General features: G+C 44.1%; 1 protein-coding gene across 14 annotated transcripts in view; it reads left to right on the forward strand.

Annotated features, from left to right (window-relative positions):
• Positions 1–27,206, forward strand: part of FGGY (FGGY carbohydrate kinase domain containing) — a 448,818-nt gene that overhangs the window by 161,785 nt on the left and 259,827 nt on the right. The gene's annotated exons all lie outside the window — the stretch shown is intronic.

Genomic DNA, 27,206 nt, shown 5'->3' on the forward strand with positions numbered 1-27,206 from the left:
TTTGAGGGAATGCCGAAGAAATAGCAGTTTTCTTCTTCGAGTGCTGATGCTTTCCAGGTGGCCCAGCAGGCAGCTGAACAAAGGAAATGTATATAGCAGCATCCACTCAAGGGGTTAAAGTTTTAGGGTAAGGAAAGGGAATGTTGAAAATCCCATGAACTTTAATACTTATGCCTTTGTGATAGCTGTGCCCCTTTTTTGCTTCTCACAGATCAGTAATCACAGGACAACTGACAGGAATAACCCCCCCTCTGGTAAAAATACACAACTGTTTCTGAAGCAAAGGGCATTTCATATGCAAAACTGTATGGTGAAGTACATGCTCAGGGTGCTTTTCCATGCATCAGGAAGTTTTACAAAGAGCACGCTACCTTTTAGCAAGTACTTTTCTGTTGGTTTCAACCCCCTTTGTTGTTTTCCTTCTAGGATGCTTTTTCCCACAAAAGGTGATACAAACCGTAAGAAAAGTCTCGGTAGAGTTTACTGCTCCCCCTACTCCTTTCATCCCTCCCTCCCTCTTCCCCCAAACGCTGGGAGCGCTTAAAGACATTTTAGTACCCTGGAGATTGAAAACAGTGTCTTTAACTTGTACTTGTCCTGTACTAGCTCTGACTTTCATTGCCTTGTCCTCCCCTTTACTGGGAGTACACGTGTAAGTACTCCCTCTGATGTTTCTGATGTTGTTTATGCCCCCGCTGTCAGGTTCAATAAGCAGTTTCTTAGCAGGGCACCTTCCCACGTGAAGGCAATATTCCCAGTCCTTGTCCTAGCTCCTGCTTCTTCCATGTGTAGTATCTTGATGGAGCACAGCAGAGAACAACAGAAATATCAGTATCTATCTTAGCTGATAGATGGAAATTACCTCTACAACCTCATGAATCTACTGATAGCTTGGGTGTAGGGCAGCTGTTTACAGGGTATTTTAGAGGTGTTCAGTTATGTGGGTTTTACACAGTGCCTATTTTAACTTCAGGCATTTTATTAGTAGCAGATCTGGAGACTTTTAGACCTGCAGTACACTGATGTATCTGGTAACACTGAAAAGAATGGGGTAATCTGGTTGAGGATTCTCCCCTAAAGAGGGATAAATCAAGGTAAAAGGTAAATGTGAATTATTGCTCCTAAACCAAAGAAAAGTTGGCAAGCAGCTGTATAGAAATTCTACTAGTTTTATATCACGGGTACTAAATCATAATGCTGGAGTCTCAGGTCTGGTCAAGTGAATGGCAAACCCACGCTCAGCTTGTAGCAGAGGATTTCCCCTTCCTGAATGGGTTGAGATAAGTAAAATTTCCCAGAGTAGCAAAACATGCTATAGAAGTGGCCAGATTTTCAGCTTTGAAGAGATACTTTCATTTTCAGTATCTCCATTAGAGCTGCTTTTTTTTTTTTTTACAAGAGCAGGAGTGTGAACTCTTGTGTCTGAGCCAAAATTCCAACCTAAGCAGAATGTACTCATCTAAATTTCCCTTTTGGTTTCATTTGGATAAGGTATTCCTCGGTGTAGTGTTGCTGTGTACTGTTACAGCAGTTGCTGTGTTGGGAGCTTGAAAGAGGTTACATAAAAACGAGCCCATTATAAGCTCAGAGAAACCCCTGAGAGCAAACTATTAGAGAAAACACATCAAAGAGGCTCCATGAGAGTCCTAAAAGGAAAAATACTGATTATATTTGTTTTGATTTTGTCTTACATGAAGTAAAAAGATGTGTGGTGTGTCCTGGGTCGCCACCCTAAGGGGTGTGTGCTTAAAGACAACAGAATCAGGCTCCAAGGCTTCCATGTGGTTTATTTGGGTTGTGGAGCTGGAAAGATAAGATACAATTGTACCATATACATAGTGGTGTTATCAGTCTGATAGATGGTGCTTCCCATCCACCCCTGAGCACCTTTCCTACCCTCTGTCTGCTAATCTATTCCTAGCAGGATCATTCTGGGCTTTCTGACCTTTCAAGTAACTTTCAACTATGGTTTTTAAAACAGGCACAGCAATGTTTTTCTTTCTTCCAATGTGCAGTTCCTCTCTGTGGTGAAAGCAGAGGTGGGAGATGGGGAACATTGATTACTGGAGCTGGAGTGCAAGTTCAGGTTCAATAAATTGTGAACCGTAGGGTGAATTGCATTCTGAGTCTGGGAATTGGGCATATATCGATAGTCCTGTTGTTCACACTCCACTAGCTTCTCATACTGTTATTGCAGAGCAGTGTTACAGTAGTATTTTAAAGTTCATTAGACTTGGTCTGCCCTGGGAAGCATGTTAGAAAAGGTTTGAACTAATAAAATATGCAAAATGTGGGTTTAGGGCTCTCCTTTAATGTGGAAAGGGGAAGAAAGGTTCAGTCACTTACAGCAAATCCAGTAAGAGAGCTGTTTACTTAACACTCTTGCAGTTATATTTCTTTTAATGTGCCTTTTCAGAGCTTTTCAGCTGGGGTTAGTTCATGTGGAGCAGCATTTAAATAGCATTTTCTACTGATGCATGTTTTTCAGTTGTTTCTCTGACTTCAGGAGTTACAGGCATTTTCTTTCTGGCACACTGGTGTAGTAGATCCCCAAAAGCTAAAGGAAAATGGAAGCATAGAATAGTTAGGGCTTGAAGGGTCTTTCAAACCTCATCTGGGCCAACCCTGCTCCAATGAGCAGGGGCATATTCAACCACATCAGGTTGCTCAGAACCACATCCTTGGGGGACTATAAAACCGAATCCCTATAGACTTAGAATTTAGGTGAGGGGGTTGCATCTGAGTTTGTTTTCCCATGAATATATGTAGCATATATAAATTGATGTGGCATTGAGAATATTACAGACTCTTGTTTGATACGGCTTTGTGTGACTTCGTCCTTGAGTGATGGAGCACCTCTCATATGAAGACAGGCTGAGAAAGTTGGGGCTGTTCAGCCTGGAGAAGAGAAGGCTGCGTGGAGACCTCATAGCAGCCTTCCAGCTACAAGGATGCTTGAGAGGGACCCTTCATCAGGGACTGTAGTGGTAGAGCATAAAAAAGGCAAGTCTAGGAACATACTGTGTGCCAGTCAGGTGAGACATTGCCTCTGCTGGTTATACGTATTGGCTTTGAACTTTTTAGAGCTTTCCTGAGTGTGGGTCCAAGCTGCTGAAGAAATTGTCTTGGACTTCATGCTTTTGCATATAAACAAGAGGTTGCTTAGAACAAATGTCCTAGGTGAAAGATCCTTGCATTTTCCTTATATCCTGCTGCCATCCTGACTTGGTGACACACTGTAAAATCCAGCTCTTCACTCATCTGGGACTCTGGAGAGCAGTAAATAAATGAGCCAGCCATGAGGAACAGAATAGACAGCAACACTTCCCTTCAGACCTTAAAGGCTAAAAGGGTATTTTCTATGTCTGGGATCTTCTGCTCTTGTGCATTAGGTAGATTGTCATTCTCTTCAGGTCAGGAGTCTATTTTATTTTCCCATCTTAAAAGAAATATAAAGAAGTCACTCTGTTTATATTAACAGTGAACCTTGTTCATTTAGGTTTGATCTGATCCTTACAAAACATCAGATCTGTTTGCAAAGCTTATAGCAGAGTAATGGCAAGAGCAGCAGAGGCAGATAGCTTATATAGATATATATTATTTATTTTTCTCCTTAATATCAAAGCTAAAAATGTGGTCTTGATTTATAATGCAGGATTACTGAATCATAAAGCTATATAATAATACATCTAAAGCTTAGCACAGTTTATAAATCCACTAAAACATATAACTCCATAGTTACTTGTGCTGAATCTTACCACCCCCTGCATACTCTGTCCTACCTTTGTTACTCAGGGCACTAATGCTGCATTGATGTAAGCAGCAACCAGCTGCAGTTATCTTCATTTTATTCTCCCAAGTCACAGCGAGAGGCTGAAACAAAAGCCATTGTCTGTGGCAAACCTTCTGAAGTCTTTTAAGGGCATCCATCTGGATAGACTTTGTGGTTATAGAAGGGCTGATGCTGAAAGTATTCATTCCACTAATGGTCTCATTGATTTCTATTTACACGCTTTGCAGCTTGAGAGCCTCAGTTTGAGTAAGAGTTGCAGCATATATGCTGGATGCAGGAATTGCAAGGGGATGTTAAACTCAAACAAGCTTTCTGTATCTGTCTTTGGGATGCTTAATCAAAGCAGAGGCTCAGGAGTAGACTGTTCAGTCTCAGCAAAGCAGATGAGAAGCACTGTTAAACCCCAGGTGCTTAAGTTTGAAAATGTTGCTCCAAATCACATCATTATAAGTAGTAGGGAAATGTCAGGACTTACTGAGATGAAACAAAGACCTGCTTAGAGTCTTGTGACTTCAGCTCATAAATGGATTTCATCACTCATTACAGCTGCATAAACAAATGCATGTGGTACATATGCATGTTTTGCTTTGGGAAGTTGTTGTTTTTAAAATCCCCTCAGAAGGTTTTTTTTTCATTGCTCCTAATGAGCCAGCATTCCCTACTTCTGGAGCAATGCCTCTTGTACCTGAGTGGCACAGTCAGTGCTTTTAGGGGAATAGCTTGCCCGCCTTTCTCCCTCTCTGGCTGCTGCACTGCTTTGGCAAGCAAGTTATTTCAAGAAGAAATTTACAGTATGAAACCTTGTGTCAAAACTTGTATTCCTTTTATGAAATTACTACCCTAGTGCTCCTTTGGAGCTATAGACATATAATCCCAGCCCCATCAGCAGCTGGAGAAGGTCCTACACAGTGTCTGACCTCATACTGGATGACTTTGTCATGTATTTAGGTATTTTTCAGTTGTTTAATGTAATTTTTCATGTTGTCTGTGGCCTCTTTTCTCTTGATGGGCCTTTCACAAGGAATCCTGGAAACAGATGCCCTGTGATTATCCATGGATAATTACTACTTCCCCATGTTTTCTTGCCAATATGTTGCAAGTGGGATGTGGCAAGATTAACCGAAGTTTTGGCCTTCCTGCTGCAATTACTACCTGAAGGCACCAACGATGGCACAGTGTGTGATGTAGAGCAGCCACGTGTCTGTGGATTTAAAAGCAGTACAGATCAAAACCATCAAGCAATTCTCCTATCTCCAGGTTAAAAGTTGCTGTTTTCAATTAAACCTGAGCTATTCAGCATCTCCAGGCAGGCTGTCAGCAGAGTTTAGCCTCAAGAAACGAAGATGGCAAAATGTATGGGTAATTTTTTGAGTTTCAGTATGGCATTTCATATTCAGAACTGGGATATTGTATTATTCCTGGATGGGTAGTGTCTCAGTTTAACGTTACACTGCAAATGACTTCTTCTTAACCATATCTTCATTTTAATTCGCCAAAGAAAAATATTCCAGGACATTCCCTTTTTGTTGCCATTTTCTGAGAAAGATCTAAAAATAAAATCTTAAAATGGATATTGTTGAGGGAAAGAAGTTCTTTCCTCATGGCCTTCTCTTCTGAAATCTAGGGTAAGGAAAGTAAGAAGAGCAACAGCATGGGGCAGTTCAGGGTCAGGGCTGCTTATGCATGTACCTGTATAGATGGATTTGGCCTGAGGTGGTTTGGGTTGTTTAGCTCCCTAGGAAAATAAAGCAGAAAATAAAAAGAAATGTAACTTCAACAGAATGGAACTAAAATGGTTTTGCTTTTCCCTCAAGCAGCCTTAAGTTTTAGGCAACTGCGGAGGAGCCCTGATCACGTGTGCTCCTAAAGCTTGCTTAAACAGATTGCTGACTGTCTGAGGCTTCAAGTCCTGCTCCTCCTCTTCAAGTCTTTGGAAAATCCAGTTGCTCATCCCCTCTGAAACCTGCCCTCTCCTGTAGGAGCCTAAAAGATGCCTGACATTAGAGACTTGTGCTCCAAAACATTGCCTTGAGTGCCTTAAAATGTCACCTTAAAACCCGGCACGGTTCCCCCACAAACCATCTGGCTTTTCAGATCTGAAAACGATCTTTCTACTAATTCAACTCTTCTGCTTCCAAATAAGGTCCATTGGAAATGCTGGGGGGCTGGAAGGCTGCACTAAGCAGGAGGGTGGCTGTGGCCAAGGGGTCCCCCTGGCTGGTGTTGGACCAAGCCTTGCGGCGAGCCCTGCCTCACCTTAACTCGCTGTGCGGCTCCTGGCTCCCGGCTGGGGAATACCTGGCTTTCTCCTTGTAAGGCCAGCGAGCTGCTGCGGGAGCCCCGCTCCTGCCCTGGCGCTTCCCGGCTCCGCTCAGCCACAGCCCTAAAAAGGCAGTTCCTTGCTCCTGCTTCCCACAGCGGAGCTCCCTGGGGAGGGCAGCGCTCCCCAGGCAGGCGTTTTGCTTACAAGGAGAGCCCATGCTTACGGGTTTTGCTGTTGCGTCTCAAGGAAGCCGTTGTGTTTACAAGCGGTGCTGGGGTTATCCCCTCCTTTAGTGAATAAGCAGTGCGCAGTGAAACATCTGACGTCTGTGAGCCTCTCCACACGGGCACGTTTCTGCAGTGCTAGAGATCCCTATAGGATCCCGCATAGGAAAAGAGGTGCACGGTATGAAGCAGTGCAGAGCCATAGTCTTGAAATCATTGTATGTTATGGCTTTATAATAGAAAGTACTCAGCAGAAATATGAGCTCAAAGCAATTCCTGTCCTTTTTCCTCCCTCCCCTGGCTGCCACTCCCGCACTGACACTTCACTTGTGCTCACTCAGTTACTGGGGGGGGGCATGCTGTGCTCTTGGTTTGATTTGTTCTGAGGGAGTTTTCTGATCAGATTTACAGTGTGGTTTCACGAAAAGTTGTGCTAGTGTAACTGAGTGATGGAGGGGAAAAGGGGAAAACCCCTTAGTTGTTAATTCCTCATGCTCTTCCTAACATGAACCCAAAGTTCTGAACTCCCCTTCTCAACGGAACCTCTTCAAGTGCTGAATGTTTTATTAGATATTTTTACAGGTTTAACTGAAGCTTCCTGAAGGATCTGATTATTGCCTTATTTATTTCACGTGGCAAGTTACAGCTTAGTTACAGTCTGATAGATTTTTCTGTAAGGACAAGTCCCTTACAGGAGCCAGGGTTTGGAAAGGTTTGCATATGCTAATTCAGAGGAGGTTTTCCACAGGGTGTTTTTCCTTTTGTTAAATGACAAATCTAGCTTCATTTAAAGAATAAAGAGGAGTGCTTTCAAATATAAGGCCTGTGAGGGTGGTGAGGCACTGGCACAGATTGCCCAAAGAAGTGGTAAATGCTCCATTCTGGCAGTGTTCAAGGCCAGGTTGGGCAGAGCCTTGGGTGACATGGTTTAGTGTGAGGTGTCCCTGCCCATGGCAGTGGGTTGGAACTGGGTGATCTTAGGGTCCTTTCCAACCCAGGCCATTGTATGGTTCTAAAAATTCTGGCATGTGCAGTGCACTGAGTGGTCACCTCCTCTTTTCAGAAAGGAGTTTCAAAAGATTCTGTTTCTTTGGGAAAAGCCCTTGGATAAAGCGTGCACTCTTCCGAGGGGTTGGGGTGCAGAGTTTGAGCACACTGTACTCGGGTGCAGCAGTTTGTCTCTTCCCAGCCACATACCTCCTTAGTTTATCAGACTGCTCCTGGCAATTCTGTTCAACCTTTGGACTTTCTGGCCTCTCTCAGGATGTACCATTGGTTCCCTAATATCTCCTCTTGTCTTTTGCCAAGTTTCCAGCAGGCAGCGAGGCTGTGACAAGCAGGGTCACAGGTGTTGAAGGAAGCCAGCAGCACAAACAACTGTTATTACAAAACTGGATTCCACGGTTACAAGGATGAAATACTGCTGCTCTTTATGAACCTGTCACACCATCCCCATCTACTCTTTTTTGTCTGAGGTGATAAGCTGTTTTCTAGCTGATTTTCCTTTTGTAGCAGTGCTTGGGCAGTGCCTGTCGATTTAGTAGGTGGGGTTAACAGCACTGATGGTATAGATTAACAAAGAAAGAAGACAGAATGCCATGCCCTGGCTTAATACATTGGCTGTATTTTTTAATGTTGTTTTTATACTGTTGATTCTGTAAGTCTGTCCTGTAATACATGTTAGAACAAGTTATTCACATGTTTGGTAGTAAAGGAGATACTTGGGAAGAAACAGAGATGGGACAATAAGGAAGAGGGTGATTAGAGAGAAATGTTGATCGAGCAATAAGGAAGAGGGTGATAGCATCTCTGGGATGATGAGGCAGGAGATGGTCTGACCAATAACTATGGAATTTGATACTTTAGGGGGAAAACCCATTTTCAGCTATAGTTTTTAGACACTAAATGCAGCAGAACAACATTTAACAAAATCCTGTTTGGCAAAGGGATGCTCCTGCCTTTGCCAAAAAAAAAAGGTAGGGGGATATTCAGAAAAGGTTGTGTTGGATTATAGGAAATACCACTCCCTAAGGAATTCCTGCCCTTAGCACTTGTGGCCAAGTTGTGGTCGCAGCAAATACACCATGTGTCACTTTTTGTGACCCAAAGCTTTGGAGGATGTATGTTGCTGGGAAGAGACACACATGTTAAATGATAATGGGAGGGCTGCCAGAAGCACAGGAGTTATTCTGAATACAGAAAGTACCCACATGTAGTTTTTAAAGGGAAAAGAAACCAACAGTGTCCTGGGCTGCATCAAAAGGAGCATGAGCAGCAGTCAAGGAAGGGGATTCTGCCCCTCTACTGCACTCTGGGGAGACCCCCCTGCAGTCCTGATCCAGCTCTGGGGCAGCAGCACAAGAGGGACATGGAGCTGTTGGAGCGAGTCCAGAGGCCACGGAGATGCTGCGAGGGCTGGAGCAGCTCTGCTCTGGAGCCAGGCTGAGAGAGCTGGGCTGGGTCAGCCTGGAGAAGAGAAGGCTCCTGAAGGGGAGACCTGAGAGCAGCTCCAGTGCCTAAAGGGGCTGCAGGAAACCTGGAGAGGGGCTTTGGACAAGGGCCTGTAGGGACAGGCCAAGGGGAATGGCTTTAACCTGAGTAGGGGGGAGATTTGGATTAGATATTAGGAAGAAGTTCTTGCAAGCCAGTCTGTGATTCTATGACAAGTTCTCTGTATACACAAAGCACTTGGATGCGCCGAACTACAGTCAGAGTTAACCACCCTCATCTTAGGCTCAGCAGTGCCATTCTCAACCACTTTTTAGGTTGTTTTCTTAGTCCAAACATAGCAGCACTGCATGGGCTATCACTGTTCCTTGTTCAGGTATAAATTTGTAGCAGAGCAACTCAGCTTTAGTGATGTTGTTATTTTTTATAGACTATTCCAACTGCTGTCCTTTGAATCCAATTCTAGTGAAATCAAGGACATTATAGTCTCCTTCCAGTATGTGAGTTAAGTTGAATTGTAGAATCCCATTCCAGACAATACAAACCTACCTCAAAAAGTTTCACTGCTTTAACCATAGCGATAAACCAGTGAAAACTTGTGACTGTTTTGAAGGTGAAGTTTAGCAAAGCTGAGGCCCTTTCAGTTACAGAGGTGGTCTGAAGTCCTGCTGTCTCAGGGTAACCTTGGTGTTAGCCCTGTGTGCAGTCTCAGCCCTTTGTTCATTCTCTAATCATCAATCTCAGTTAATTCAGTGAGACTTGTTGTGGAAAAAGGTGACTAAAGGCATCTGAATTTGCCCTTTAACCATATGAGGAATTCAACTACAGTTCAGATAACACGGGTTAAAAGCACACTTTAGAACAAGCTGATGTTATTAAACCCGGGCATATTCAATGTCATCTCTGCTTAGAAATGGGGCCCTTATCAGGAAACGTCACTAAGAATCTAAGGAATCTTTAACAAACAGCTTATTACTTCCAGGGATGGGCTCTGTGAGTAGTTTATATAAAGCTAACAGGTTGGTGTTAGATTATCTGCTCAGTAAGCAAACACACTTTTGAAGTAAGTGTATTTTGATGTAAACAGTACAGGCTCAGGTGCTCTAAACTGTCAATGTCATTGCCACTTGTGAAAATCAGAGAACTGAATCAGCCATCACAGCTGAGCTTGCTTCTGGTTGCTTTAACATCGTATGTTGGAAATCAGAGCAGAGGAGTTAACATTTATTGTTAGTTGACTCCTGGTAGCCTGTGGATTGTATTCATTGATATTTCTAAGGTTGTTACCATTTCTTTCTTCACTAAGTGCAAATTCTTCTGTTTTAATCCAGAAAATGAACTCTCAATGCAATGCTTGCAATACAGATCCTGAAGGCCAATGAGTTAGTTACAGCACTGAGTAACCTGGTCTGACCTCTTAGCTGACCATGCTTTGAGCAGGAGGTTGAACTAGAAGTCCTTCTGAGGCCCCTTTCAACATGAATTATTCTGTGAGCTTGTGATTTGTAAAACAGATTGATGTTATTTTTGTATCTCCTTTTGCAGTATCAGACTTTGAACCTTTTTGAGATGGTTGCTCTTCAGAAAAGGCTGTAACGCTGAGCTCTGTCACCCGCTGAACTCTAATCACACCCTCAGTCCCATTGGAGTGAAGTGATGGGCATGTTATGTCATGTTATCCTCTAAACATGGTTACTCAACCAAGTATGCCCTTTTCCACACAAGATAGTGGTAGCCACAGGTCCGGGTGTCCAGTGTGTCACAGGAGTGAGACCACAAGTGTGTTATCCACTGTTTAGAAAGATTTCATTAGGAATATCTGATCTGGCCTGCCAAAGCCTTAGAAATGTCTGATTGGGGTTTTGTAAATATTCAGGATTCATTTGGGCTGGAGAGGAAAAATATGTCGTCCTCAGGCATGGGAGATGTCTTCTCTGTATTCTTCAGGTTGTACAATTTATATGCCATTTGCATTGCAAAGGAGTAAAATAGTGTTAGGGTGCTTAATACAACAAACAAGAGTTGTTTTTCTCACGTGCCCGAAGAGCAGCATGTGGTGGTACTAAAGGAGCTTACCAAAAGGAAGATGGCATTTCCTAGTGCTCTCATCACATAGTGTGTACAGCCCAGCTTTTAAAGGTACTAACCAGAGACACCTTGAAGTGCTTGGCTGTACAGTGCAACAGGCCAGCTGCTGTTGTGCAAGCTGTTTGATTCTTGTGGTGAGGATGGGAACCTTAAAAATCAGGTATGGTAGTGGGCAGGAAATGGGAGCCATTACAGCTCCCCAAGGGAAGTGGTTCCACACGTGAATCACAGTCCTGGGTTTGCCCTGCTGGGTGGGAGTGGTGTCCTGTTCCAGGCGGATATTGCTGGCTCCCAGTGCCTGGCAGGTCTAACTGCTGCAGGGGGAAAGGGCAGGAGATTTGGTCCCAGCATCATCACTCTTTTTTGCAGCCTGTTAACCATGGTTTGGGCAGCTGGAGCAGGGAGACTCAGGACACATCAAGCCCTAAATGCTGCGTGAATGAAGTGATATGGTCCATTGCTCTTGGGAAGATAACCATAGTGCGACAAGGACTGCAGTGGTTTACTGAAGAGTCCAGCCACATGCCACATAGGCCTGGGGTTACCTGTGGAGAACAAAACCTGCTGCTGTGTGAGGCAGCCCATGTTGCCAAGTCTTGCCTTCCCCCGTCCCTGCCATGAGTCACCCAGCTCTGACAGAGCCTGGAGCCCGTCTCACAGTGGCACAGGAACCTCCTGTCCTGGCTCGTACTCCAGCCCATCCTAGAGGAAGCCCTCTGTGTGGGCTTCTGGGCCCCTTCTTGCTGCGTCAGAGAGCTGCCACACCTCAGTTTCTTCAGTTCTTGTCAGGGCACCACTGACTTACTCATAACGGATACAGAGATCGAAACCAAGCAGTCCCTCCTCTGCTCTGTGCTCGGTGGCTCCTGGAGGCTTTTTCAGGGCTGGAAGGAGTGTGACCTTTCACCTCATTCTGTCTAGTCTAAAGCCTTCCACAGGAGCTGATTCCAGCCATTCTCAAGAAGAGAAGGCAGAAATGAAACAGATCCGGGTAGTTCAGTGTTGCTGTTATTTATCCTTCCTAAGCCAAATAATGAGATAAAATCCCCAAACCAATGTTCGTCCAAGGTTTGTGTGTGTTTTCTGTAGCAGTACTAGCAATGACTCTATGTTGGTAGCACATGTCTGCTATGTGTTGTTTGGGAGGCAGTGAGTGTGCGCAATGGATGGTGTGGAGAAGGGGCAGAGTTGTGTCTTCCACCTCTCCATCTTTCTGCACTGATTAAGTGCATCTTCTTCCATCTCTGATGCAAAGGTGTGCAGAGCTGTACTCACTGATGAGCAGAACATTTAGAGGTTTCTATTGTTCATAAATCATGGCAGAGGGAAAGGTAACATCTGAGTCCCCAAGGCTTCTGGTAACATTGTGGCTCACCAAAGGTCATTCATCTCGGCCCTTATTTCTTCCTAAGAACTTGTCATCTTAATCACGGAGCTGAAGGTGCAGCAGCACCACTAATTTTGGCAACTTAGGTCTTTAATACAAATTTGAGTTAATTCTGTGACATTAGGAAGCTGATGCAATGGAATTCTTGTATCATGAGGTGTCTTTGCAGCAGCAAAGTCTGTCATTAAATCTTAATGGCAATCCATGAAACTGCCTGCAGTTTGGGACAAAAGGTGGCACTTACCTAGTAAAGTTAACAGGGAGTGAAAGTCTCTGGACCTGATAGCAGTGACCTAGGGCAGGTCTATTGGTCCTTTGTGGATGGAGTTCAGCTTTGTCTGCTCTTATGTCGAGATAGCCAGGTGTAAACTGTTCCTATTAGAGAAGTGTTCATGTTAAAGCAGCTTGTGGCCTGAAACAATAACCCTGCTAAGGGCCTGAGTTTAGTAGGTTAATAATTTACTTCTAAGGCATACAGCTGTGCCTATGTAGGCTTTGAATTCCATGATCCATCTAGCTTGCATCCAGTGAGTTCAGTTCAGTTTGTAAAAGACACTTCCTACCATGAAGGGCTTGTAAAAAGATTTGTTGATGAAACAAAGGGGGAAAACTCACATAAGGAAGTCTCAGGCTACATGGGAGGGGAGAAAAAAAAAAGGATGTACCTTTTCCCCTGAAGTTAGGTTTAGCAGAAGGGCCAGTCTAAGTCATAGAAAGCCGTTTTGGAGGAGCTGCGTGGTTCAGAAGTTCTTTGCACCTGCCTGGATCCTGTACTCTCACAGAGGACCTAATAGAACCCACAGAATCTGCTAGAGCTGTAAGGAAGCTGGGACAAAGTAATCTGCACACAGTTGATTTCTGTTTTTTCAAGAGAAGCTTTACACATAACTTCTAAACCCACAGCTGGTCTGCTTTAGTGGGTTTTCACTATCATTCAGCCCACAAGGGTTCTGCAGTGAGCTGTGGGCTCCTCCTTCAGTGGGGTTACGGGGAAGAGCGCGTGCAAGTTACAGGGAAATCATCAGGGCCAGCAGAGGGTCCTGGATAGAGCAGTTGGACCCTAATTGTCAGGAAGGAGCACTGGAAGGAAGATCCACAACTGTGCTTAGAAAAGCCAAACTAGGTTGATGCTTGGACTTCTCCCACTCCACAGAGACTCACCACACATTGCACCATGTGGATTCAGAAGTTACTTACATGTTCAAACAGGGAAGGACAATCAGGTCTGTTGGCTAGAGCCAGCGCTCATCTCTGCTTTCACTGGCATCTCAAGAACTGTGCTTTCTGTTGAATCCCTCACCTGCCTATAAGCTTAGGTGAGAGAAAACAGGCACATAGTAGAGTCTTAATGACAGGAAGATTGAAAGAAGAGTCTTACAGAGAAGTGGAAAGCATGGAAGGGATTTCAGAGGGAGGTGTGCATTGTGGTCTGAAAGGTAGAAGGATACTTACAACATAGGATTTATTCAAATGGAAACAATTTCTTTGGGGGACATCTAATAATAATTTCCACAGTCAAATATGATTTTTACTTTAAAAAGTGTGAAAAGATTCTTCTCCTTTAGGGTAGACTGAAAGCGACTCAAACCCCTGACTATCCCTCAGGAGCTGCCATTTTCTTAGGTAGCTTTAGCATCTTGGAAGCTTGTTCTTCATGATAAAAGTGGGACACTGTTTAATTTCTATATAATAAAGCAGCCTTCCAAAAGTCATGGTAGGGTTGCACAACACATTGACTCAAACTACGTACCTGAACACAAGGCCCACCAATCTTACAAGTTATTTTGTGTTGGTTATCTTATGTTTTTGTTAAAGTAGTCAGTAGAGCCAGGAGGGGAAGTGCAGTGGCTTGCTACCCAATTGTTGTTATTTTTGATGTAACAGTACCCCAATTCCTGGATGTGGAATACACATGAGGGGCCAGGTGGGTCGGTGCAGATGGAGCACTAGGAAACTGGGAAGTTAGGTCAGGCCACTGCCACCAGGAACTGGACAAGAGCTAGGGCTAAGATTCCTAGTAAACCTTCAATTCGATAGTCAAGCTAATGAAAGAGAGGCTTAACCCTAAAGACATCCTCTTCCTGGGGGTTTCTTCTGCTCCTGGGTGCCAAGGTTTGTGGTCTTAGGAGCACAGATCTGCAGCCTCAGCCTTAATGACTATACATAAATATAGCTTGGCTATCTATCCAGTATCAGGGGAGCTTTAGAATGCATATGGGCTGAGTTAGCATTTCTGATTAACCTCTGTTTTTTGTGCAAGTGTTCCAGAGTGTTAATCCTGATGTTCATGTAATGAGCTGGGAAAGCTTTAGGTTGGAATCCAAGCAGCATCTTAAAACACAACTGATGTTTTTGTCATTGTCTTGACTGATAGACTGAACCCAACTTGGTCTGATCATTTTGCACGTAAGAAATGTGCTCACACTGACACCTTGTATGTGACTTTTTACAGTCTGTAGTTATAAGCTTCAAAAATAGTGTACGTTTATAACCTGAAGACTGCCAGATGTTTGGCTGTTGTGGATAATAGCGAGGCTTAATTACAGCTGTTAATTTCACATGCTGGTACCATGTAAAGCAGTGCTGAAGACTGGTGCCTTAAAGTTGGCTTTTAAGGACACTGGCACCCTAAGAAATGGTTTGTATCTCTCCTGCCTATTCTTTGTAACTCTTTGTAATGCTTCCAGTGACTACAATGATGCACTGAGCTGGAAGAGCTGATCTGCTGAATCCTTACCCTAGAAATGAACTCCGCTAATCAACTTCTCATGACTCCAACAGATGTTTCTGGTTTTCAGACAATTGGAACCTCATGTTCTAGTATTTTATTTTCTCTTCTTTTCATACTAGCAGCAACTGCCCCATTATGCATGTGAGCTTCAGAAACCTGTCACATGATACCAGGAACAAATTGTTAAGCCAGTCAGCAAAGTTCAGGTTTGAAGTGGTGGTCCACTGGAGGCAACTGGGTCTTAGAAGCCGGAGGAGTGGTTTATGGAACTACCATGCTGTGGTTTTGTTGTTAATGCCAATACTGTAGTTGAGCCTCTCATATGAAATTTGGAAATGTCAGATGAACTCAGATCACAACTCTTTTATTTTTTTTCTCAAAGGCTGAATCACTTTAGGATGTGGAGATGAATTGAAGTGATGCTTTTGAGGATATGAGCATTGTACTCTTGAAACCACAGAAACGGGATGCGAATTGTTTATATGATGTTGCTGTATCAGGACTTGTCTCCTGTGACGGATCGAAATCAGTGCGTTTTCAAACATAGTGGAAATACAGATGTAAAGAATTTACTTTTTACTATGATTTGTTTAGTCTGTTGCATTGAACTTTCCATTCCAGGATTTCTGGGTTGATAAGTGACTGATGAATCCTAGATTAATCAATATCTTTGTGTAGTTTGGGCAGAAGGAAAAATGATGTGGGTTGAAAGGATGATACATTGTCACTCCACAAAGATGCAGTGTACTCCAGTGACAACAAAATCAGAACTACTGATTCAGCTTCAACTGCTTAGTGGAGGAAAACACCTGTTAAAAGAGTACAATGGGACCGTTACAGATTGCAGACACTGGAGACATGGATCTTTGGGATTAAGGCAACTCATTTGCAAACCATGTTTCTGTTAGCAGTGAGCAACTGGCCATGAACTTTCCTCTGCCCACACAGCTCACCCGTGCTGGGTTGATTCAGGAGCCATGGCAGAGCACGGCCAAATAGGCAGGATCAGGAAGTTTATCAGTATTCACATTTCATTAGCCAAGCAGGATCCTGACCAAATGTGGGATACCATAACCAGAACTTGTGCTTCTCACCCTTTCCCAAAGTAAATGTGGGATTTGCTGCTGTTGCTGGACTTGATTGTCATGAGGAACACAAGTACAAGGGCAGTGTGACTTGCAGGCTGTTTCATTAAGTGAATGGGAAAAGGTAAGGGTAAAGAGAGACACTCTGCAGTGCCTCTGCAGCCACTCTTGGGATACTACATACTTCTGAAACATTTCCCAGGTGATAGAGATTGAATCAGTTAAAAATATGGCCAATAATATGCATTGGGCATGTTCATAGTTGTTTTCAAGCTGGTGATATGCTCTCTTCTTTGAACATCGCATTCCTTCCTGTTGTTTTAAAGCCAAACCTCCTGGTGCCGTTTGCATGTATGTGATGTAACTTGAACTTGGGTTGAAGGTCTGGAGCACAGAAGGGTTTCTGTCTGCATAGAGGTGCTGTATTTTTTTATGGCTGTGGATGAGATTTCTTCTTTGCTTCTTGTGCTCTCTGTGTAGAGACAGAAACTGAGAAGCCCAGAAAAGATAGGTAACAGAAAGGCAGTGGATGATCCTCATTAGAACATGAGCACAGAGTGACGGCAGTGGGAGAAGAGGAATTGTTTAGAGGAAAGAATCATCTGAGCCAAGGGGTGACTGGAATTGCAGAAGAGTTTGATTAGAAGTGCTGAAGTTGGCTGACAAGCCATGGAGAGAAAAGCTAGAGTATTGATTGGGAACTTTGGCAAGTGCCTTTAGAAACTGAGGGGAGAATGATTGGGTGGAATGAAGGAGCAGGAGGTGGACTGAGCAGAGTCTGGCATGAACCTGGAGGAGGAGAAAACCAGATGTTGTTGCAAACGGTGAGCCCAGTGAAATAAAAGAGAGAGGTGGGAGATGGGGGCACAGAGTGGGTAGTATTGAAAAAGACAAAGATGGGCAAGGAGTGGATTTGGGTCTTTTTAAGTTAGCAGGAATTTAAATGAGCACAAGTGTGTACTGTAGAGAGAAAATCATCACTGGAGCAGAAACGAAGATGTAAGGGTGACAAAAAGAAAACAAGATGGGTTTGTGGCTCAGTGGAGAAGCCAGAGGAAAAGCAGATAAGAGGTTTCTTTATGGGATGTGAGAGGGCCTTATTGGCAGAGAAGAAAAAGAACATATTATGCATTATCAGTTTATCTCTTAGAAGTGATAAGCCACGTCCAATGCAGAGAGAGAGAAGTAGGGGCAGAAGAAAGGGAGTATTTAAGCAGCAGCAGTTTTGAGGGCTGGTCAAAAGAGCTGAAAACACCACTAAGATCATGATGTGAGTTACAACTAAATTAGAGGTTAATTTATGATGGTAGAAAGGTAGCAGGACAGAAAGGGATGGAAGTCTTCAGGGGCAGACTATCATCAGGATATTTCCTCTGCAGAAGCGGAGAAGGCAAGTATGGGAAAAGAAAGGCTGTGTTCTCAATCTCTTTCATATGTTTATGAGAATTACGTTATGAAAAGCACAGATCAACACGTAACTAAAGGAATGTGTCAAGAGGTGATAGCAGTGAATAGAGTTGAAATGCTGAGTGAGTCTTTGGGACTTAATTTTTAGAGCAGTGTTCTCATCCTGGAGACTGTGACCAGTGTTCTACCTTTCAAAGCAGCTAGAGAAGGTAGCTTGTCACCATGTTAACCTCAGCTTTGAAAACAGACCTGGGGTGAATAGAGAGACCAGAAGTCTGAATGGCCAGTGAGAATAATTTCAAGTGGTTCCCCCACTTGAAGATGACTTAGTTCAAATAGCTCCCAAACATGCAGAGATAAGAAAGAAGATACATGGTCACCCTGATAGGAGCCTTTCCCTTCCCCATTCTGGGGTAAAAGGAGTCAGTCAACCAAAGCCAGCTTTGCCTGTAACCCTGATTAAGGAGATCCTGTAGGTTTTTGGAGGCGTATGAGAAAACTCTGTTACCCTCTGCCCTGCTTCCAGCCTTGTGGCCAGGGAGATGGAGTTATTCCTCCTTCCGGGAAGGATTTCCACGAGTCTTAAATCTGCTGTAGGGCTCACTCATAGTAATCTCGTGTGTGTCTAAGGCAAGTCACTTGGGTGGACGAGTCCCCTTGAGAGGGTGACGGTGGGAGATGTGCTCCTGTCAAAGCAGTGGCTGTGTGGGCTACCCACAAGGGAGAGTTCATTCCCTGAGGATTTTCAGCCTGGCAGCTCCCACTGCTGCGTTCATGCTCTCACTCACATACAGCCGGTGCCATTGATGAGTAGTCAGCGACCGGCTGCACGCCTACAGCGTGCACCAGGAAGGAAATGGCTGCTCTGGCAAAGCCAGGAGTGTTTAAAAGAGAGAAAAAAAGAGGAAAAAAAAAAACCCAAAAAACCCGAGCAAACAGCAGCCAGGCTGTGCATTGTACCAGTCCCTCTGGACTGAAGGAATCCTGTGCCCCATGATTCATGCTGAGCTGGCTGCTCCATCCGGCAGCAGCCGTGTCAGGCAGCCACCCACTTTTAACTGGGTGCCGGCTCTGCCGCTGCTGGCACCGCAGCCTGCAGCGTTTCAGGATTCTTTTGTTACTCAGGGCATTGGCACTTCCTTTGGCATTTTTTAACCTTTGCTTTTGTTGTTCCTATTTTGTTCATTTACACGTTTGGAACCTGGAGGGTTTGATTCAGACCTCTTCCGTGCGCGCTGCCGGTTGAAGTCTCTGGTTTCTGATGATTAGCCAATACCGGCTGTTCTGGCACCGAAGATGTCTCAAATCAATCCTATCCTGTCTGGCTTTCCAGGAAGAGCCACCCCTCCCCTCGCTCTCCACAGCCCCTGTCATCCAAGATTGAAATTTATCAGAGCTGCTGGGAGCAGGAAATTAGCTCCTTTACAACTTGTTCTCCACTGCTTCTCATTCATTTGATTGTTTTAACATTGTCCAGAAAATAAGGCAGCAAACAAACCTGCTTCCTCTTCGGGAGAGTTGTGCTGTTAACCTGTGAAATGCTTCTTTCCCTGCCAGGCTGCTGCTTATCTTTATAGCAGAACCACAAGATTAAAATCAGTTAAAGTTGAACTGAGATAATGAAGAGAACACTGGAAAACATTTAGTCATCCTTTAGGATGCTGAAGATAAAGATTTCTGCATATAGGCATCAAAGCTGTAATGAACACCAAGGGAGGGATAGGCTTAGGAAGAACGGAGTGAAGGGTGCTGCCTACAGACTTAGGCATGTGCCGGTGAGGAATTTATCTGGGAGCCTGGGTCTTCAACACCTGGTCCAGAAGAGCTGAGCACCTGCTACTTCCATGCATGAGAAACTCGCTTTAGGATTAACCTTACAGAAGAGTGGTTTTCCCTTATTTGATGTCTAACTTGAAATACGGATATATTCATGTTTTCTCTGTGTCTTTCCAACAGCAAAGTTGTAAGGTTATTTTTTTTTAAGATATGCAGAAGGAAGACACTCTTTTAATTAATATCAGACAGTTTTGGTGTTATTCAGCATTAAAAATAAACCTCTGCCTTTGCCAGAAGTAAATTTGGCAATTGCGTGTTCCCTGCTGCAGGAAAACAATGTCTCTCTTTAGAGCTCAGAACCAAGCTTTGGCAATGGAGTGAGGCCCAATGTCCATTGATTTCAATGGAAAACCTATTATTAGAAAGATCACTGTGACCACATCCTGCCATCATCTTGTACCCAGAACCACCACTGAGGTCAGCAGGGTTTTTGTGCAAATATTTATGGCAGGATATGGCCCACTTCAGGGCATTCTGATGGTTGACAAAGCCATCAGCTGAATTGTTCCTTCTTCATGTTGATCCTATCAGCCCACTAAAATCTGATCCATAACAATGCAGAATCCCACCATCCAAGCTGGTGTTGACTGAAACCAAGCAACTCAGTTTGTGATCGCAGACATGAGGCAAGACTCTGGCATTGCACAATGTCCTGACTGCTTATCCTGTGCCTTCAGCTCTGAATGGGTTGTATCCTTCTGACTACTTAAGAAAGCAGCAAGGAGTAAATTGTTGCTGTGATAGTCAGGTCTGTGGCTTCAGCAAGGGAAAACTGTTGTTAATTGAGTAACTCAAAGAGTTTTGTTTTCAGTAAATGCTTTACATATGTGACTAGCGCAGCTAATTTCCTGCTTGCCAAATTCAGTTCTAGCAACACTTATTGGAACCACAAGCTGGGGTAGTAGAGGGAATGCTCTCTCCTTTATCCTTCTGATATGGGGAATAAATGAATTCTTTTTGGCTTACTGTACATCTGTGTTTTCACTGGACAGCAGAAAACTGTGTCACTGACTCATTGTTTGATCTTGGGTAAATCATCTAATCCTGTCTGTCCCAGTACCCTTGTGTGCATAAATAATGTAATGACTCTCATCTGGCTTTACAAGCTGTTAGAATAACTTGGGTTTATATAGTTTTAGCTTTACTTTAGTCTTTTCCACAGTGTTTTATTGGTGAAAGAAGGAGGCTCTTGCCCAAAGGGTTTCTTACCACCGTCTGGGTGCTGAAACAATCAGTAGTCACAGGGTTTTACAAGTCACATAAATAACAGCGTTTTAGCTAAAGAGTTTCTCATACCTGTAGGGCCAGGCTTATAAGTTGATATGAATTTGACACTGTAGAAATTTCTCTGATAAAATGATAACCTGGGCTTTTGGAAGGTGGGAACAGACCTGTGCTGTGAACCTGAGTTACATTCATCCAAACTCTGTACACAGATTCTCTGTAGAAGGTGAAATAGGCACAGCAATGAATTGATGCTCACCACAAAGAGCATCAATGAACCATTGCCTGCTTCATATGAAGAGTGTATTTTAGATTGAAACCTAAAAAGCTCGTGAAGCAAATTAAAAGCTTGATTATTTCCCTGTGTATCTCCAGCTAGAAAGAGAGAAACAACCCAACAAACCAAAACAAAGCCAAAACCCTAAACCTTGACCCAAACCCATTGCACAATGCAAGCTTGCAAGATATTTTTGACTATAGGCTGCACAAAATGATTCTTTGCATTACAATCTGCATCTTGAGACCCAGGACCAATGTGGTTTATGGCCTCTTCCTCCTGTAGTTACATGCCTAAAGAAAATGGCATGTAATGCTGGGTAAAAATGCCTTGCTAATAACAGAACCTGACGTAGAAATGGATTAGTTTCAAAGCAGTTGGGCTCTTGGAAACCTTCTTCACTCAGAGGTGAAACTTCTGGAGGGGAGATATTGCAGGATATGAAGAGCTAAGAGTACAGGGGATGGGGGGTATTATCGGTAAGAGCACTTCTAAGGGATGCGGGAGAGAAAGGTTGGTGTCTCTCCTTTTTTTACCTGACTTTTCTCTTTGGTTTGGGTAAATAAAAGTTTACTTTTCAGTTTCAACATTATCCCAATGCAAGAATAAAACTAAATGTTAAAAAATGATGCAAAATTGCTTGTTTTCCAGCCAGTTCTAAGGCAGAACCATTCTATGTCTGTGGAGAAGAGAGGTCTCCTCTTTACCCGGAAAAGTGTAACCCTGCTACTGCGCCTTAGTCAGAGGAGATGTCTGCTTCCCCAGCAGCGCTCACTGAAGCAGTTTGCATCGGATCCCACACAGGCACTGTAGCACAGGCAGTCAGCGTGCTAAATGGAGACAGCCTTGTGGTTAATGTGCTGAATCGGGACTCAGACAAGGTTCAGTTCTGGCTTGCCCAGAGATTTCTTATTTAATCTTGAGCAATGCTTTTAATCTGTCTGTGCTTCAGTTTCCTGTCCGTGAGACTTCGCTTGCATGAGGCGTCGCTGACCTGTTTTAAGTACAGATGGGATACTGATTTAGTACAACCTGTTAAGCGAGCTCACCATTTTGATGTTAGTTTAAGCTTTTTTGGAAGAGGTTTAAACTAAACTAAAGTAGCTGATTTTCAACTCGGAGTACATATTTTGCACAGGTGCATCTAAAACTCTGATTGAATCAAGCTAATGAAGCTGAGAAGTCCGTGTGCACATGTCCTTGCTGTTAAAAGATAGGTTTTTCTCTAAATCTTGTTTGGAGGGACAGAATCCACCTTTTATGCAGCTCCCTACATAGATCGTCAAATAATTCTAGGCAATCCTGAACTGTGAGTCTACGGACACCTCCCTTAGTTGGGGCCTTTATCCTGTGGGCTCACCCACCTGAAGAGGCCCTATATTCACACAGGGGGGAGAATGATGTACTCAGACTTCAGGAAGGGCACAAAACCTTATTGTTGATGTTTCTCACAAGGCTCTAATAGAAAGTGAAGGGAGAGAAGTTTTCACATTGGTCTCCATCACTGCAGAGGCTGAAAAAGTAGGAGGCTCTAAATTCAGTGATTTTATTGCTGCCCTTTAAATGAAAATGTGCAGGTTTAATCTGCATAAAGAAGTCACATCCCTGAAACAAAGGGGAATATTTTAGCTGCTTCCTTCTATTGTCTCATTTTACTGTCTGCTTTGCCACCGTGTTCTTTTTTAGTTGGAACTACCACCACATTTTTTTGTTCCCAGGAATAAAAATAATAGCAATAACAGAAAATTACTGCTTTGCAAATGATTTTGGAAGTACATATGGAAATCTTGAGGCGTCAAAATAGCTGCAATGGGTGATAGTTGCTACTAGCAATGAAAATGTTTGTCTTAAGATGTATATATGTATAAAAAAGGAGTATCAGAGATGCTGAAATCTCGTGTGGATAGATATAAGTGTGTAGACTGAGTGCATGAGCTTCTGAGGCACTGGGAGGATAGAGGGGAGATGGTTAATACCCCCAAGTCCTGACCTGCCTCTGTAAAGTTCTCCTCACCACAGGCACTAAGTGTTCTTTAATGCAAGTCAAGCACTCCAAATGAGGGAATAGAGAGGAATTAGTCTGAACAGGAAGCTTCAGATATTCAAAGACTAATTGAGTTTAGATAATGAAGGGGGTTTAGAGCAGTAATTCAGAGGAGAATGGGAGGGGAGGACAGTTTAATTGAGATTGCCTGTGCATCTGTGAATTCTCCATGCAGCCTTCTGTGCATGTCCCTGTTGTCATTTGTATTGACCTTATTAGTTAACCACACTGCAGGCTTTCCCTTGCATTGTGCAGCTATTCACACACTGCCTCTGGTGCAGCCCTGGTAGCAGTTGCCTGTGTTGTCCTTGACCAGAGGAAATGCCTTGTCCTGCCGCATCTGCCCCTTGGGATCACACCATGATTTGAGGGAATGAGGAGCGGTGTATGAACCACAGGATCCTAGAATGGTTTGTGTTGGAAGGGACCTTAAAGCTCATCCAGTTCCAACCCCCTGCCATGGGCAGGGGCACCTTCCACTAGAGCGGGTTGCTCCAAGCCCCATCCAACCTGCCCTTGAACACTGGCAGGGATGGGGCAGCCACAGCTTCTCTGGGCACCCTGTGCCAGCACCTCAGCACCCTCTCAGGGAAGAACGCTGCTTTGTAGTTCAGTAGAGGCTGTTGCATGCGTATTGGAGCTCAGTCTTCATCTCTGCCACAGCAAGGCAGCCAAAATTGGAATCAAAACCCAAACCTCTGTTGGTAGGAGCAGGTTGATGGTGATGATAAGCCTAGCTGGTTCAGCAGGTGAGAGGATACGGCAGCCAAGCCTCATAGCTTGCCAAGGGAAGAGGTTCCCAGTATTTTTACACTGACTGCTACTAAACCAACAATTTAAAGGATGTCATCATGTATTCTGCACCTTTGGAGTGAACATGCTGTAGTGCAGCACCATGGATCCCCTCCTGCTCTGCATCTCCCTGTGTAGATGCAGCTGGTTGATGTCTCATGGATCAAGCTTGCCTGCTGCCTTTTAACAGGCAGGGAACACGACAGAGAGACCCTGGTGTGAGAGAGATTTGGGCCCAACAGGCAGGAAGCAGACCTTTCTGTGGTGCAAGAGATGTGCTGGTGGTTGAGGATGGTCCTGAAGAGCTCACAGCCATTGACTCGCCTACAGTCTGACAGTGTGGGTGAACCTGGAGTGCTGCAAGAGTGATGTTGACATCTGAATTTTGATTTAGGATTCAACAAATGAGAAACATGATGCTAGAGCTGTGTCCTGCTCGACCATCCTTCTCTCAGGCCATGTGTGTAAATTCTCATTTGATGCTGACTGGTGCCCACGGGTACTCCAGTGATTTAAATGGGGCTGGCCCAGCACCGTGCCAAATGTAATGGAGATCAAAATGCTGTTAAATGCAGCAGATCATGTTTCTTTGTTTAGAAAGAAGGTAGCGGATACCGAGATACCGAGCACTGACAGACTGTAATGTGCTGTGTTTGTAAATACAAGCAACTTGGTGCTCCACAGGCTGTTTGCTCACCATAAGGACCTCTGAGCAAATAATAAAGGCATCTGGAAGTGGATTGTCTGGGGGTTTCTTCTTGTCTCCTCCTGCCCTTTTACAAGGGTTGCAGTGGAGGAGCTGCAGCAAAGCATGAGGGGCCCTTTGCTGACAGATCATCCTGCTTGCATGAGGAGTCTGCTCATAAAAAGTGAGGAAACAAACTCTAGGATGTTTTCATGGGGAGAGCAGGGCAAACACTCTGCATAACCTGCTATCATCAGGTGTTTTCCTAGTGATTGCCAGCTTTACTACCCCTCTGGGGCTATTCGGATATGGGGAAGTAGAATAAATAATCAAAGAGGATGTTCCTAGCTGCTAATTTTGAGTCAGATTGGATGTGGGTCCAGGATTTAACACTTCCATTCTGTGGCAACCACATATAAAAACATATTTTCAGGATATTGGAGACCACTAGAAACCCGTGGTATTTGGCACTTGAATATTGCCTTTCATCTGGAGATCTCAAAGCAAAAAGCTGGAGCCTCACTGCACCTCCTTGGAATTGGGAGAATTTGAGACATTTTTGGAACTGTTTGAAACGTTGAGAAATGGGAGACAAAATCTCAGAATGCCCCCAAAAGTTGGAATTCCCTTGTTGGGTGACATCTATTTACAAAAAGAAAAAGCAGCTTTACCTTGGCAGTCTTCTGGGGCTTCTCTCTGTACCTCAGAGCATGGTTAGTGCTTTGTGGGGACAGGGTAGGTATATGTGGTGCATGTAGTGGGGGTACATGAGCCGAGAGGATGGGTTACAGCCCCCAGTAATGGTCAGGGAGGAGTTAATTCACATCCTGTTGTTAGGTTTGGGGTTTGTTTAGGGTTTTTGTCCTATGTGAGCAGGGCTTTAGACTGCCTTCCAGTACTCAGCCTTGTTAACTAATGCTTCTGGCATAGGGAATGTTTTCTTGACAGAGGGTTTTCTTTTTCTTTGCTTTTTGTTTTCCTTCCCTGTACTTTATTTTTCTTTTTGGTCTTAGTCATTGGTAACATGGAGATGGTGGAAGCAACTAAGAAAATAAAGGCACTGTTTGGCTGGAAGAAAACCAGGAGATTAGGTCTGTTTGTGGAGATTGGTTGTAATGTCAGAGAGGCAGAAGGGTTCCCTGCCTGTTCTGCCCCGAGTCTAACGCGTCAGATGGGTCTCCTCAGGCCTTGGGAAAGCAGCTGCCTTTTCTCTGTTGGGAAAACAACACACAGGTGGTGGGCTTCAGCCAAAAGTGCAGTGAAAGAACTTAAATAGAGACTGATCTGAAAGGCAGGCTGAGAGCAAGATGGAAGTTCCCCAAGGAAATGGGATTTCTTTGGATTCTCTCCTTGAGTAGTCGAGCGTTTTTCTCCCAAGACTTAAAGTAGCTGCAGAGCCTCTTCCCTCCTGAGCCAAAGGATAACTGATGATGTCTTGTGTTTGATAGCTTTGATTGCTCTGCTCATTGTGGTAATCTGCTTAAGTCTCTCAAAGCATCTGTAATTGAATCAAACGGGCAGCGGTAATCACTCGCCTGGAAGACAGCAAGACCATTCATCCCATAATGGTGATGCACACATCAGGTCATCGTGGCCATTGCAGTCACTGAGAGCAAAACAAATTCTGCGGGAATCAGTGTCTCTAGCAGCTCATGCATCAGTTGGTTTTCATGTTGTGCCACCTCTCACAAAATGGGAGGTGGATCAAGCCTTGCATTACCACAGATTTTGGGATGTTTTCATTACTGGGAAAGGGTGTTCTTACTCTTTGATGTTGGTGGTGTGATGGCATGGAGATAACTACAAGAGCCTGCTTACTGTGAGCAAGTGTTGGGTTGTTTATTTGACATAAAGAGTGAAGTCACCTGCCTGATGAGAGATTTCAGTGGCAGGGAAATAGCAAAACTACCCACAGCTATCTGATCTGCCAACTCAGGGAAGTTACCATTTCCACCCTGCTTGGGGAAGCTGCTTTTGACATGTTTTAGCAGGGTGGCTGTCCTGTGTTGTCTATCTGACTGTGCACTGAACCAGTTTGTTACCTTCTGCTTGCCTTTTCTCTCCCCATCGCAACAGATGTGAAGGAGCGCAGGTGGATCAGACTTTTTCCCTCCTCAGTATTGATGCCAAGGTACAAGTACCAGGTCTGGTTAGAGATATTTCATGCCTGACAGTTGCATCATGCTCAGTGACCTTCAAACTCTTGCTTGTGCGGAGACTGTGGGGACCTTTTGATTTACAGGGCTGCTATTTAAGTGGTTGTACACCTTGGCAAGGGGCAAATTACTATTTCAGTCCAAGTCTGTGGGTGATGAGTGAAGAGACACATTTTGCTCCCCTGTCGCACTGCTGAGAGATTTATTTATTTTTGAATGTTACAGATTTTACTTCATTTGAAGTATAAAAAAAGGGCTAAGGAAGAAAATGCCACAATGAAACATTTCTGTGTCTCTTCCTTTACTTCTCATGGGTTGCTTCCTCAGGGAATCTCTATCCCAGCTTTTCCTCCAGCTTCTGATTGTTTTGGGCCTTTCTTTCCATGTTGGTGATTTCTGGCTGTTGCTTGGGTTTCTTCCAGTACCCTTCTCTTCATCTTCCACTTGAAATAAAAACCCTCTTTCCTTTGCATCCTGAGTTTCTTTTCCCTTGGCAGAAGACAAAAGGGAGGAAAGTAACCACTTTCAGACCTGTGAACACAGAGTGAGCCTGAGAGAATCACATGCTCTCCAGATCTGGAGATGCTGTGCCTGATGGAGAGATGGAGAGATAGCAGACGTTTGGGCTATTCCAGCATCGCTCCTGGGCTGGAGGAGCAGAAGTGAAAGACAAGACAGCTGTGGTGGGGAGCAGAATTCATTCCCCGTCTCCCTGTCTACACTCTCTGGCCTCCTCAGACGAGGAGCAAGCAGGTGCCTGTCGGCT

Source organism: Pezoporus occidentalis, unplaced genomic scaffold (assembly GCF_034315485.1).
Source record: "Pezoporus occidentalis ecotype Australia unplaced genomic scaffold, CSIRO_AGI_Poc_V1 ctg25, whole genome shotgun sequence".
NCBI lineage: Eukaryota > Metazoa > Chordata > Aves > Psittaciformes > Psittacidae > Pezoporus > Pezoporus occidentalis.